This window comes from Rhinopithecus roxellana, chromosome 19 (assembly GCF_007565055.1).
Source record: "Rhinopithecus roxellana isolate Shanxi Qingling chromosome 19, ASM756505v1, whole genome shotgun sequence".
NCBI lineage: Eukaryota > Metazoa > Chordata > Mammalia > Primates > Cercopithecidae > Rhinopithecus > Rhinopithecus roxellana.
This window is the reverse complement of record NC_044567.1, coordinates 40,616,379-40,629,058: the sequence shown is the minus strand read 5'-3', so window position 1 is coordinate 40,629,058 and position 12,680 is coordinate 40,616,379. Positions and strand designations below refer to the sequence as shown.

General features: G+C 47.5%; 1 protein-coding gene and 1 long non-coding RNA gene across 2 annotated transcripts in view; one reads left to right on the top strand and one right to left on the bottom strand.

Moving 5' to 3' along the window:
- Window positions 1-12,680, top strand: part of RPTOR (regulatory associated protein of MTOR complex 1) — a 418,321-nt gene that overhangs the window by 254,892 nt on the left and 150,749 nt on the right. The window lies entirely within an intron of this gene.
- Window positions 269-4,291, bottom strand: LOC104654940. Its single transcript, XR_746915.2, has 4 exons — window positions 3,615-4,291; window positions 3,277-3,489; window positions 2,894-3,119; window positions 269-2,357 (listed from the first exon to the last, which is right to left on the bottom strand). It is a non-coding gene; the product is annotated as an uncharacterized LOC104654940 (long non-coding RNA).

Below are 12,680 nucleotides of genomic sequence, written 5' to 3'. Positions count from 1 at the left end.
CGATCACCATACCATTAGGACAAGCTGGGACAGGGATTTGCTGGCAGCCTCCCTGGAGCCTGCATCTCCTTCCCCTCAGCATGAGCTGTGTGAATGGAGCACGGGCTCCTCAACAGGAGCCCAGGCCTCTAGAAGGTTTACACAGGGCTGGGCGAGGGGCGGCATTCGCGTCAGAGGCACAGCGGCTGTGATTAGAATTTACTTCACTGAGGCAAGTCATACACATGGATTATGTTTGAAAGGAAAACTATCAAAAGATCCCAGTCTTGATTCAAAAAGTTCTTTTCTTTCCAACATAAATACACAATATTGGCGGGTGAAGGTGAAAATCAGTAATTCATTAACGTCTGCCAGTCACTGCTGAGATGAGTAACGAGGCACTAGACGCTGACTTAGAAATGAAGAGGTAGAAACAAAACCCGAGAGATCGCCGAGCGAGGGGGATGTGAGTAACTGGTGGAAACGTGGCGCCGCCGCCGCCTAGCAGGAGAGCATCCCTGCCTGCCCGAGCACAGCCTCTTCACTGTTCCTGTGCGCCCCACGCCAGGGCACACGGAGCTGCACTGGGGTCCTTATGCCCGGGCACCTCTCATTCAGGTGCCCCCACGTGCAGAGGGAAGACGGGCACCGGGTCCCCTTTGTGTTCGATGCACACCCCAGCAAGACCCCCATAGCTCATCCGGGTCGGCGGGCGTGGAGGAGGCTCGGTTCTGAGATGAAATTGCGGACGTGCAGCCAAGGGGGAATGTGAGAGGTTCAGAGGTCACCCCAGGGAACCTGCACACAGCACGGAGATCTTCCATTTCCTTCACAGTGGTACCCAAACCCTGGTCTTTGTCATCAAAACAAAGGCCTGCGCAGCAGAGCACGGAGCTGTAACATCTGTGGCACTCACTCCACCTCCTCATGGCTAGGCACCTCCTAGCATCCTAAAGAAAATGTGGGCTGGGTGCGGTGGCCCACACCTATAATCCCAACACTTTGGGAGGCTGAGGTGGGTGGATCACAAAGTCAAGAGATCAAGACCATCCTGGCCAACGTGGTAAAACCCCACCTCTACTAAAAATACAAAAATTAGCTGGGCATGGTGGCATGCGCCTATAGTCCTAGCTGCTCAGGAGGCTGAGGCAGGAGAATCGCTTGAACCCAGGAAGCAGAGGTTGCAGTGAGTGAGCTGCGATCAGGCCACTGCACTCCAGCCTGGTGACAGAGTGAGACTCCATCTCAAAAAAAAAAAAAAGAGAAAGAAAATACATGTGTCTGGATGTCTCTAAAGGAAGCCTTCGCTCTGCAGAGATGCAGGGGTACAGGTTGATTGGAGGGCAGCTTCCGTTCGTTGAAGGCAGGCTCCCAGGCGCAGAGTGAGGAAGAGGCCATGGTGAGGCTGAGCGTGTGCCTGGCCAGTGCCCCTCAGCCGTCCTTTCTGGTGTTGGCATTTGCTCTTGTGTAGGAGTCGTCTCAGACAGCTCAGTACCTATGGGGGCACACATCACTGCAGCCACATGACTGGGATGAGGCTCAGTCCCCGTCGATGCCTCTTTTCCAGACGTGTCGTAGTTCGGCAGGTGCACCTCCCTCTGTCCAGTCTGCCATTACTCCTTAGCTTTCCCTGAGAGTCTGTTGCTCCGGCTCCATTGCCTGCATGGCCCTTCGGTTCCTCGCAGCCCCTGGTTCTGGTGGGGTACCCGGAGTGCCTCCTCTGGCAGGGATGCCTCCTTGGATCTGTTTATCCTGCAGGACTCGGCACCCCGCCGTCGTTCCTATGTGTGTGGCTGCAGACTTGCAGTCGGTGATAGACTTGCAGTCGGTGATAAAGCAGTGTGACTTGAGTCGCCAGCACAACTGGGGGCCCCAGGTGTGTGGCAGCTTTTCCAGTCCTCATCACATCTGCCCGGCGAGCAGCCTCTGAGTCCGTCTCCATCTAAACTTCTGGAAACTGAGGCAAGGGAGATCGAAGAACTTGCTGAGAGTCAGAGAGTCACACGAGGGTCCCCTGTCGGCGGTGGAGCCTGTGTCCGCCCCCACCCACCTCTGCTGGCTTCTGAGTTTGCTGCTCCGTGCTGCATGGTCCCCTCTATCGGAGCCTGGTCGCTGCGCCCTGGGTCCCTTCAGAGAAACACCTCCTGGTTCTGACGTGCGTGTGTCTGCTGACCTCGAAGCCAGTATGTCGTGCGTGAGCGGCCAGTTCGTCAACGGGGCCTCGGGTTCCAGGCTCGAGCGCACTTTCAGACCCCGCATGTGTTTCTCTGCGTATTTGTTTATTCACCATTCATTCAGCAGACGTCCACCGTGGTCTTGCTGTGTGCTAGGGCCTGTCCTAGGCTCTGGAGCCAAGTCCTCACTCGTTAACTTACATCCTGATTAGGGGAAGAAACATGTAAGAGGAGTGTGAATGTACCAGGAATGCCGTGTCATCACATGCAAGAGTGCCTGGATGCGTCTTTGATTGGGCAGCCCGGTGAGGCCCTTGAAGAGGCAACACTGGAACTGAGACCACCTGGCCAGACGGGAGCAGCCATGCCAGGACCAGGGGGCAGTGTTCCAGACGGGGAACCCCACAGCCTGTGACCAGGCACGAGCCCGGGCTGTGTGGCAAGGGCCTTCTTTGAAAGAGGCATATGTAGCTTCAGTATTTAGAATTAACACCGCTAACCTGGCAGCCCTGAATGGGTCTACAGGGGCCTGTGTGAGTCTGACTCAGACCACTGCATCAGATGGGGAAACTGAGGCACTTAGCTTGATGGCTCCCTACAAAGGACATTTTGCTCCATGAATCAGTGGTGTGACCTGCAGTGGCCATGGAACGGGTGGTGGCACAAGCCTGACTAGTGACTTCATTTGCAGAGGGAACGGGGACGCCTGACGGCCAGCAGGAGGGCCATGGTGTTCTCACCTAAGAAGGCAGGCGAGCACTCCTTTTGCTAGAAGAGGCTAAGAGACCTCTCAGCCGATTTCTACGGATGATAACCCAAGCAGATCTAGTGTGGCTGCGTGTATAGCTGCGGTGTCTTATAGCTGTTTTTGGAGACCAGAATGTGCCTCCCCGAAATATGAAGGATTGTTGGGCTGAAGACAACTAAGAAGCAAGTGCAAGAGAGCTCCTTGCCTGCCCTGTTTCCCTAAAGTAAGACATAGATCTACAGAGACAAAGGCATCCTGTCCCACGGCTGTCCCAGGGAGGACAGCAGTGAGCCCCGAAGACAGCTCCAGGCCCACGCGGAGGTGTTTCCTTCATTTTGTGGATGAAGTGACTGAGTCGCAGAGAGGTTAACTAACCTGCCCAGAGTCACACAGCGAGGAGTGGCCGAGCCTGGAGGACTCCAGCCTGGGTCGGTGTGATGCCACCCCCAACTCTGCACCAGTTCGCACGTGGGAGGACGTCCATGCCTTCACATCCCTCCGTGTGTTTGTGGGTGTGCATTCTGAGGAAAGTGGCATGAGTTTTATGCATCAGGATGCCTGGTCTCAAAGGGCAGGTTCCATGTGGACCTGACAAAAAGAGGGGACGTGTACAGCATGGGAGGAGAGACTGGAGGGGACGTGTACAGCATGGGAGGAGAGACCGGTCATTTTGACCCAAGCCCCGGGTGCCTGGTGGTAGGAGGAGTGCTGACCTTCTGTGTGATGCATGCGCACCAGGAGAACCTCAGAGGATTATCCCAGAAATCAGGCATAAACACACAAGGCTGGCTGTATTTGGAAACTCTTTCCTGGAGTGTTTTAACAAATTCACAGGAAGAGACAGAATTTACAACCAGGCTAGGAAGTGACTCTGGGATTTCAGCATCTTTTCAGAGGCAGAAGGATCCAGATGAGCTCAGGACAGTCGGGGGAAGTTGGTGGCAATCTCTGTCAGAAAACCGTGGAGTGTTCATGAAAGATACTTCCACAGCATCCTGTGCTCCACGCGCCATCCTGAAAGCTCACCCTCCCCTCCTCCCACCCTCCCACCCTCTTTAGGCCAGATATTTGCAGAGAAGCTCCCGGGTGAGGTGCAGCGTGCAGGTGAGAGGGGCGTCTGGAGACAGCCTGGAGGCGGCCAGTGCCTCCAGAGGGAAGTGCTCCCTACCCCGGCTCCACTGGAGCCTGTGCTGCTTCCCCTTATTTTAGGAGCTGCCTTTCCCGATGTGGCCGGCCTTTCAGCAGCTTCTCAGGAGGCTCTGCCTGGAGGTGGCTTCTCCCACGTGACTGCTGCAACTGCCTGTCAGAATAGGTCTGTCTGAAGGTCGGCCCTGACACTGGGAAGCCCATGGAAAATCCGCGTTTACAGGAGTGCTTCAAAAATAAACATGGGCTCAGATGTCTTTCTGAAGGGCTTTGGAATCTGCCCGTTTAATAAAAAAGAATCTGCTTTTCATTAGGTCATCAACATGTTGGATAAGAAAATGGGGAATTACCCCTCGCCTCGCTGTGGCCCCATCTCCCTCTTTGGTTTTTGTTTGCAGCCTCCAGAGTGGCCGTTCCTGTCCATTATTGTTGTTGACTGACTCCAGGAAGGGGTAATAATTTCGCGTTCTATCATAAGTCAGGTAAAAGGTGAATTATCTCCTGTAATATTAACTCTGCTTACTGTTAAGTCAGGGAAACTTCCTCCAGAGTTCAAACTTACATTTACTTCACAAGTAAAGATGAGCAGAATTCTGTACTAGGGGAGCCATTAAATGCGGAAAGACAGGATCCAAAGAGATGGTAGCACTGTGCATATGAACCATTTGATTTAGAAACCGAGCAGAGATCTTTAAAAATCATTAAAAAAACAAGCCGCCTCTGGTGGTTTTTAAGAGACCAGTCAGCTTATGCAGAGGTGGAATTATGGAACTTTCTAGTTTGTAATGTCTCTCAGGTGCCATGTTCACACCAAACCGTTTCGATAACCCTGAGCCAGTATATCCTCCTGGAGAAATTGACAACTGCTTCATTTAAGTCAATGTCTCTTCAGATTTCAAGTCATGGTTGATTAGTGGCTATGACACCAGTTAGGTAGGTCACAGCCAGCATTTTAAAAAAGAAAATATCATTGTTTTCCTAGTAAGACGAGTGTTCCTTGGTTCTGTTGCTGGAACATGTTTCTCTCTTTTTGTTTGTTTGTTTTTGTGTTTTGGACGCATGGAGAGAGTATGAAACTGTGAACATGTATCTTTATATGTGGTTGTGTATGTGTGTTTGGTCACCAAAAATAGTCCTAGGGCTCATAATCAAAAAAGTTTGAAAGCTTGTTATTTAAATGATCTCTACTCTTATGTTAATTGGGGACCTAGACACGCTGACCACCTTAATGACCTGTACTTGAGTTCGCATCAGTGTTGTGAATACCTCCTCGTTTTCTAAGAACAACCTTGCCCCAAATCTCTGCTCTACCCTCATCAGCCTTGTGCCATATTGTGGTTTCCTATAATCTGTCCCATTTTTAATTAGGAATATTGCATATACATATATCTTTTTTCTTTGTTTTTTTTCTTTTTTTAAAATTTTCTTTGCTTATACGTACATCTTAACAGCCTCTTCTTGTTGAAGAAATAATTTGGACAAGTTTTTGTATTTTACTCTGAAAGCTCATTTCCCTTTTGACCACATGCATTCACTGTCCGAACTGAAGAAGGCCAGATTAGCCACACCCACTTACCCTTCCTGGGAGAATGAAGCAAACCTTTTATCATCAAGATATGTCACCCTTTATCTCGGGTAATGCCTTTTGCCTTAGAGTCCACGTTTTTATAGTATCATAGCTAAACAACTGTCTCTTGGTTAGTGTTGGCAGAATGCATCTTTTTTATCCATGTATATATAAGGTATATCTCTTTGTCAGCAATATAGTTAGCTTTTATGTAGTTTTGTCTTTAAATAGAGATGGAAAATGTTTGGTTTTAATTATTTAGTTTGTTTACATTTAGTGTAGTAATTGACATATTTGGGTTTGAGTCTGCCTCCTGTTTACTTCATCCTTTCTTTTCCTATTGCTTTTTATTCTAGCCTCCCCCCGCCCCTTTTTTCTTTTTTGAGATGGAGTCTCACTCTTGTCGCCCAGGCTGGAGTGCAATGGTGTGATCTCGGCTCACTGCAACCTCTGCCTCCTGGGTTCAAGTGACTCTCCTGCCTCAGTCTCCCAAGTAACTGGGATTACAGGCACGCACCACCACACCTGGGCAATTTTTGTATTTTTATTAGAAACAGGGTTTCACCATGTTGGCCAGGCTGGTCTTGAACTCCTGACCTCAGGTAATCCTCCCACCTCATCCTCCCAAAATGCTGGGGTTACAGGCGTGAGCCACCATGCCCGGCCAAGCCCCCTTTATTTAACCTTTCTTTTTTCTCCTCCCTTACCATCTTTTGGGTTGATTTAGCAATTTTATTGCACCTTCCTTCTCTTCTGTTGCCTTGTTAATTTTATATTCTTTTACTATACTTTGAGCATCCTATTTTTTCCTTTAACTGCCAGATACTATATGCCTTAGACTTTGCAGGCCATGTAAGGTCTCTGCCTCATATTCTTCCTATCGTTATAACGCTTTAAAAATCTAAAAACCTGTTCTTAGCCTGGAGGGCTTAAAAAAACTTGCTGCTGGCTGGATAAGGTCCTTGGGCCATAGTTTTGGTTAACTGCTTTAGAAACTACAACGTGCATGCTGCTAAAATCTAATCGAAGCCTGGCACAGTGGCTCATGCCTGTAATTCTAATGCTTTGGAAAGCTGAGGCAGGCAGGAGGATCACTTGAGGCCAGGAGTTCAAGACCAGCCTGGGCAATATGGTAAGACCCTATCTCCACCAAAAAAAAAGTCAGGCATGATGGTGTGCACCTGTAATCTCAACACTTTGGGAGGCCGAGGCACGAGAATTGCTTGAGACCAAGAGTTCAAGACCAGCCTGAGCACATAGCAAGACCCCAGCTCTACAGAAAAAATTAAAATCAACTGGGCCTGGTGATGTGCCCCTGTAGTCCCAGCTGCTTGGGAGGCCGAGGTGGGAGGATCACTTGAGTCCCAGTGGTTGTGGCTGCAGTGGCTCGTGACACACCACTGCACTCCAGCTTGGGTGACAGAACAAGACCCCGTCTGCTAAAAGAAGCAAAACCAGAGTCCCCTTTAGTTTAGTACAGATCTGCTGGTAAAAAGTTCTCGTTTTTATTTGTTTGAAAATGCGATCATTTCTCCTTTGTTTTCACATTTTCAAATCAACATTATTGAGGTGCATTCAATAAAACACACCCACTTAAACTGTACCATTGATGAGTCTGACAGACCACGGTGCCCGTGGAGCCACGCCACAGTCAGGGTATATCCCGTGTGTCCCCTTGTACCTGTCCCAGTTAATCCCTCTCCATGAGATTTGATGTTTCCAGAACTTTCTGTAAACAATGGTGAAGTATGTGCTCTTTTCTGTCTGCCTTCCTTGGCTCAGAATCCTGCCTTTGAGATTTCTCCTCCTTGGGAGTATCAGTGGCGTATTCCTGTTTGTCGTAAGTAACAGCCCATCATCCTGTGTGTCACAGTTTGTTTCACCTGTTGATGCACGTTCAAATTGTTTCCGTCCTGACTGTTACGAACAAAGCTGCTATAAATATTCATGTGCAAGTCTTTGTGTGGGCATATATATTCATTTCTCCTGGATAAATACCTAAGAGTGAATGGCTTGCTCATATGATAGGTGTACATTTAACTTTATAAGAAATTGCCCAGCTGTTCTCCAAAGTGGTTTACTGGCCTGAGTTCCTGCCAGTAGTAACAGTGTGCCAGTCGTGGTGCATCCATGTCGACACTTGGCATTCTGTCTTTTCTTTTTTTTTATTTTATTTTTTGAGATAGAGTCTCACTTTGTTGTCCAGGCTGGAGTGCAATGGCACAATCTCGGCTCACTGCAACCTCCGCCTCCCAGGTTCCAGCAAATCTCCTGCCTTAGCCTCTTGAGTAACTGGAATTACAGGCGCGTGCTGCCACGCCCAGCTAATGTTTTGTATTTTTAGTAGAGATGGGGTTTCACCACATTGCCCAGGCTGATCTTGATCTCTTGACCTCAAGTAATCCGCCTGCCTCGGTCACCCAAGTGCTGGGATTACAGGCATGAGCCACCATGCCCAGCCCTCTTACCGAAGTATAACACAATATCATTATTATTTTAATTTGTACTTGCTTAATGATGCCAGAGCAGCTTTTCCTGTGCTGCTGTTGGCCATTAATTTATATTCTTTAATAAAGTGAGTGTTCAAGTTTCTTGCCAATTTTCAAATTGTGATGTTTGTCTTCAAGAGCCCTTCATGTGTTTTGGACACAAGTCTTTGGCCTATCTATATATTGTGAACATTTTTGTTCAGTCTGTGGCTTGTGTTTTTTATTTTTGAAACAGTCCAGGCTGGGCGCTGTGGCTCAGGTCTGTAATCCCAGCACTTTGGGAGGGTCAAGGTGGGCAGATCACGAGGTCAGGAGATGGAGACCATCCTGGCTATCACGGTGAAACCCCGTCTCTACTAAAAATACAGAAAGTTCCATCTAGCAGTGAGCTAAGATCATGCCACTGCACTCCAACGTGGGCCACAGAGCAAGACTCCATCTCAAATAAATAAATAAAACAGTCTTTTGAAGAACAGAAGTTTTTCATTTTGATGAAGTCTGATTTCATCATTTATTTTATGATCTGTGTCCTACCCTAGGGTTGTGAAGATTTTCTACTTCCTAAAACTTTTAGTTTTAACATTCATGTTTATGATGAACGTAATGAACTATGATGAACTTTTAAGTCTGTGATCCCGTTTCAAGTTGTGTTTTTAATATAGTATGCAACAAGGGTCAAGCATAGTTGTTTTCCATATAGATACCAAATTGTTCCATCACTATTTGTGGAAGAGGCTGTCTTTTTGTCATTGAATTTCCTTGGTGCCTTTGACAAAAATCATTTGACTATAAATGTATAGTTCTGTTATATTGATCTGTGTGTCCATCTTTATTGGCATAAGGATAGGAATACCACATTACCTTGATCACTGACTGTAGCTTTATTTTAAGTCTGTTTTTGTTTTTGTTTTGTTTTGTCAAAATGGTTTTGGCTACTATAGATCCTTGCATTTCATATGAATTTAAAAATCAGTTTATCAGTTCTAATGAGAAGCCTGCTGAGATTTTGATTGGAATTACATTAAATCTAGATCAGTTTGAGGAGGATTGCCATCCTAGTAATATGAAGTCTTCTGACCCGTGAACATAGTGGCTTCATATTCCACAATCATCACATACTGGTTTAATTGTCTTGGTGCCTTATAGCTTTATCTGTACATGTCTTGCAAATATTTTCTTAAATTAATGTCAGTTTAAAAATTACTTAGTACAGCATATAGAAATGTGATTGATTTTTGCATAGTGACCTCATTTCCTCTAACCTTGCTACATTCCCTTACTGGCTCTGGGAGCTGTTTTACAGGTTTCTTAAGATCCTCTATGTATGTAATTATATCATCTGAAAATACATACAGTTTGACTTCTTTATTTCCAATGTTTATGTCTTTAATTTCTTTCTCTTGCTTTGTTGAACTGCCTGATGTCTCCAGTATAATGTTAAATGGAAGCAATACAGCTGGCTGTTCAATCCCTAATCTCAGTCAAGGATCAATGATAGGGAAACATTTTGTCTTAATCTACCAAGTATAATATGTGCTGTGAATGTTTCATAGGTATCCGTTATCAGGTTGAGGAAGTGCACTTCTAGAACTAGTTTTCCGAGAGTTTTTTGCATGAGTTGGTGTTGGAATTCGTCAATGGCTTCCTCTGTGTCTGTGGAGGGGATGGTACAGCTGTTTACCCTGTAAAGATGGTTCATCACATGAGTGATGTTCAGATGTTAAACAGTCTTGCATCCCTGTGGTAAACCCCACTTGCTCATGGTATATTATCACCCTTTGATATATTGCGAGATTTTTCTTGCATTTCATTGAAGATCATCTCACGTGTGTTCTTCTCTACCTGTGGGACACAGCCACGCCCTCTCCAACAAGGTCTCTAACTCCCTCTACCCACGGGACACAGCCACGCCCTCTCCAACAAGCCTCAACCTCCCTCTACCCATGTGACACAGCCACGCCCTCTCCAACAAGCCTCAACCTCCCTGTACCCACGGGACACAGCCATGCCCTCTCCAACAAGGTCTCAAACTCCCTCTACCCACGGGACACAGCCACGCCCTCTCCAACAAGCCTCAACCTCCCTCTACCCACGGGACACAGCCACGCCCTCTCCAACAAGGTCTCAAGCTCCCTCTACCCACGGGACACAGCCACGCCCTCTCCAACAAGCCTCAACCTCCCTCTACCATATGTATAACGTGCGTACTTTATACATATGGTTTCAATGCAGCGTTTATTGAGAAGCTGGATGAACCCGTCGTCACGCTTGTGCATGTGCTCCGATTGCTTTCAGTAACTCTGTGGTCCGCGGCCCCCCGTTATTCCAGCCCTCGCCGTGGAGAACCCCTAGTCTGAGATACATATGTATAGCTTTCTTCTTACTAGCAGTCTAACCATTATGCACTGACCTGGATTGTCGAAAGAATTATTTTCATAAAGAAATTGCTCAGTTCACCTCCCTGACCTTGTCATGGAACCTTTGTAAGTAATGAATTATTTGCAGTAAGTAAGTGAATCAGCCCAAACTTCTCTACACTGTCATTTTCATAGTAGTCATTTAAATTTAAATGTGTGTCCTTCTTTTTTTTTTTTTTTTTTTTTTTTTTTTTTGAGACGGAGTCTCGCTCTGTTGCCCAGGCTAGAGTGCAGTGGCCGGATCTTGGCTCACTGCAAGCTCCGCCTCCCGGGTTTACACCATTCTCCTGCCTCAGCCTCCTGAACAGCTGGGACCACAGACACCCGCCACCACACCCGGCTAGTTTTTTTTTGTATTTTTTAGTAGAGACGGGGTTTCACCGTGTTAGCCAGGATGGTCTCGATCTCCTGACCTCGTGATCCACCCATCTCGGCGTCCCAAAGTGCTGGGATTACAGGCTTGAGCCACCGCGCCCGACCTCCTTCTTTAATTGAATTTAATCTGAGATGATATAAATTTTTGAAATAATACAGTTTTGACCGGGTACAGTGGCTCATGCCTGTAATCCCAGCAGTTTGGGAGGCCGAGGTGGGTAGATCACCTGAGCTCAGGAGTTTGAGACCAGTCTGGGCAACATGGTAAAACCCCATCTCTACCAAAAATACAAAAAATTAGCTAGGTGTGGTGGTGCGTGCCTGTTGTCCCAGCTACTTGGGAGGCTGAGGTGGGAGGATCACTTGAGGCTGGGAGATAGAAGTTGCAGTGAGCTGAGATCGAGCCTCTGCACTCCAACCTGGGTGACAGAGTGAGACCTCATCTCAAAAAAATTTTTTTTTTGTAAGACAGTTTTGAAATATCTTCCCTTTTCAGGAAACTTGCTATAGCCTCCTTCTTACTTAAAAAAAGGGGGGAAAGGTTTTCTTTTTCTTTAATATGTAAATTGTATGTTTTCAGCATAGATTTTTAAGTACACATAAGCAAAAAGAATTAAAATCATGCATTTTCTCTAGCATGCCAGGATAATCATTATTAACACTTTGTGTATACCCTTCCAGACTTTTGTCTGAGTGTATTCTTGGGTATGTTTTTGATTTTGTGCACAAAGAGATAATAGGGGGATGGCCACCAGAGTGTTTCATGAGCTTCTTAGATGATGGAATTGGGGATGATTTGTATTATCTTGTTTTCTTTTTTATCATCGTGTGAGTATTTTGAGTGAGTCTGTCCTATTTCTTGGAAGCCGTAGTTTTGCATTTGACGTTTTGTTCGTGTACAGCCTGACAGTCATTCAGTAGGGACTCACCCGATGGCTCATCGAGTATGTATACGGCACCTGTTCTGTATCCGACGCTTCATGCTAAGCATCGTAACAGCGAGATGAAGAAAGCATTTAGTCCTCACTTTCAGACAGCTCCAAACCTCAGCTTAGACACAGCCTGGACTGCAGTGTCTCTTACGGCAGAGACACTCACAGTTCTCTGGGCAGGCATCAAAGCCGCAGCCGCCAGCGGGGGCCCCCTGGGCTGGGGTGGGAGAGGCCCCAGCGGAGTGTCCTGAGAGGAGGCAGGACTTGAGCCAAATGCTAAAGGATTCATAGGTGTCCCCTAAGCCAAGAAGACAGGAGGGTGGTCTGAGCAGAGCACACAGGATGTTTGAGACCGACAAGTCTGACATGGCTGGAAAGCGATGTATTCGGTAAAATAGAAAGATGGGGAGAAACAGAAAATAGCATAAGGAAGGTAAACACGCTTGAGTTAGCCTCCACCACATCGGCCACGTGGCTGTGCTGGGGAGCAGACACTAGGCAGCTAGGGGTGCACAAGGTTTGTTGGAAGTAACACCTGTCAGAGGCCAGGACAGAAGATGGACCTGATGTATACCGTGCCCAGGCTCTGCCGGCCCCATGGAGAGAGAGCTGTCGCTCCAACTCACAGGTGGTCCAGCCTCTGCAGGGCCCCTGGAGAGAGAGCTGCCAGTCCAACTCGGAGGTGGCCAGACTCTGTAGCTCCGCTGTGCTACAGGGCCACCCAGAACAGAGCAAGGCCTCATCTGAACACTGGACCAGCCCCTGTGCATACCAGCTAGGGCTGTGTCTGCACCACAGTTTTTCCCACCAAGGACCCAGCCCTTGTCGACAGGCAGCAGCCAGCCATCAGCAT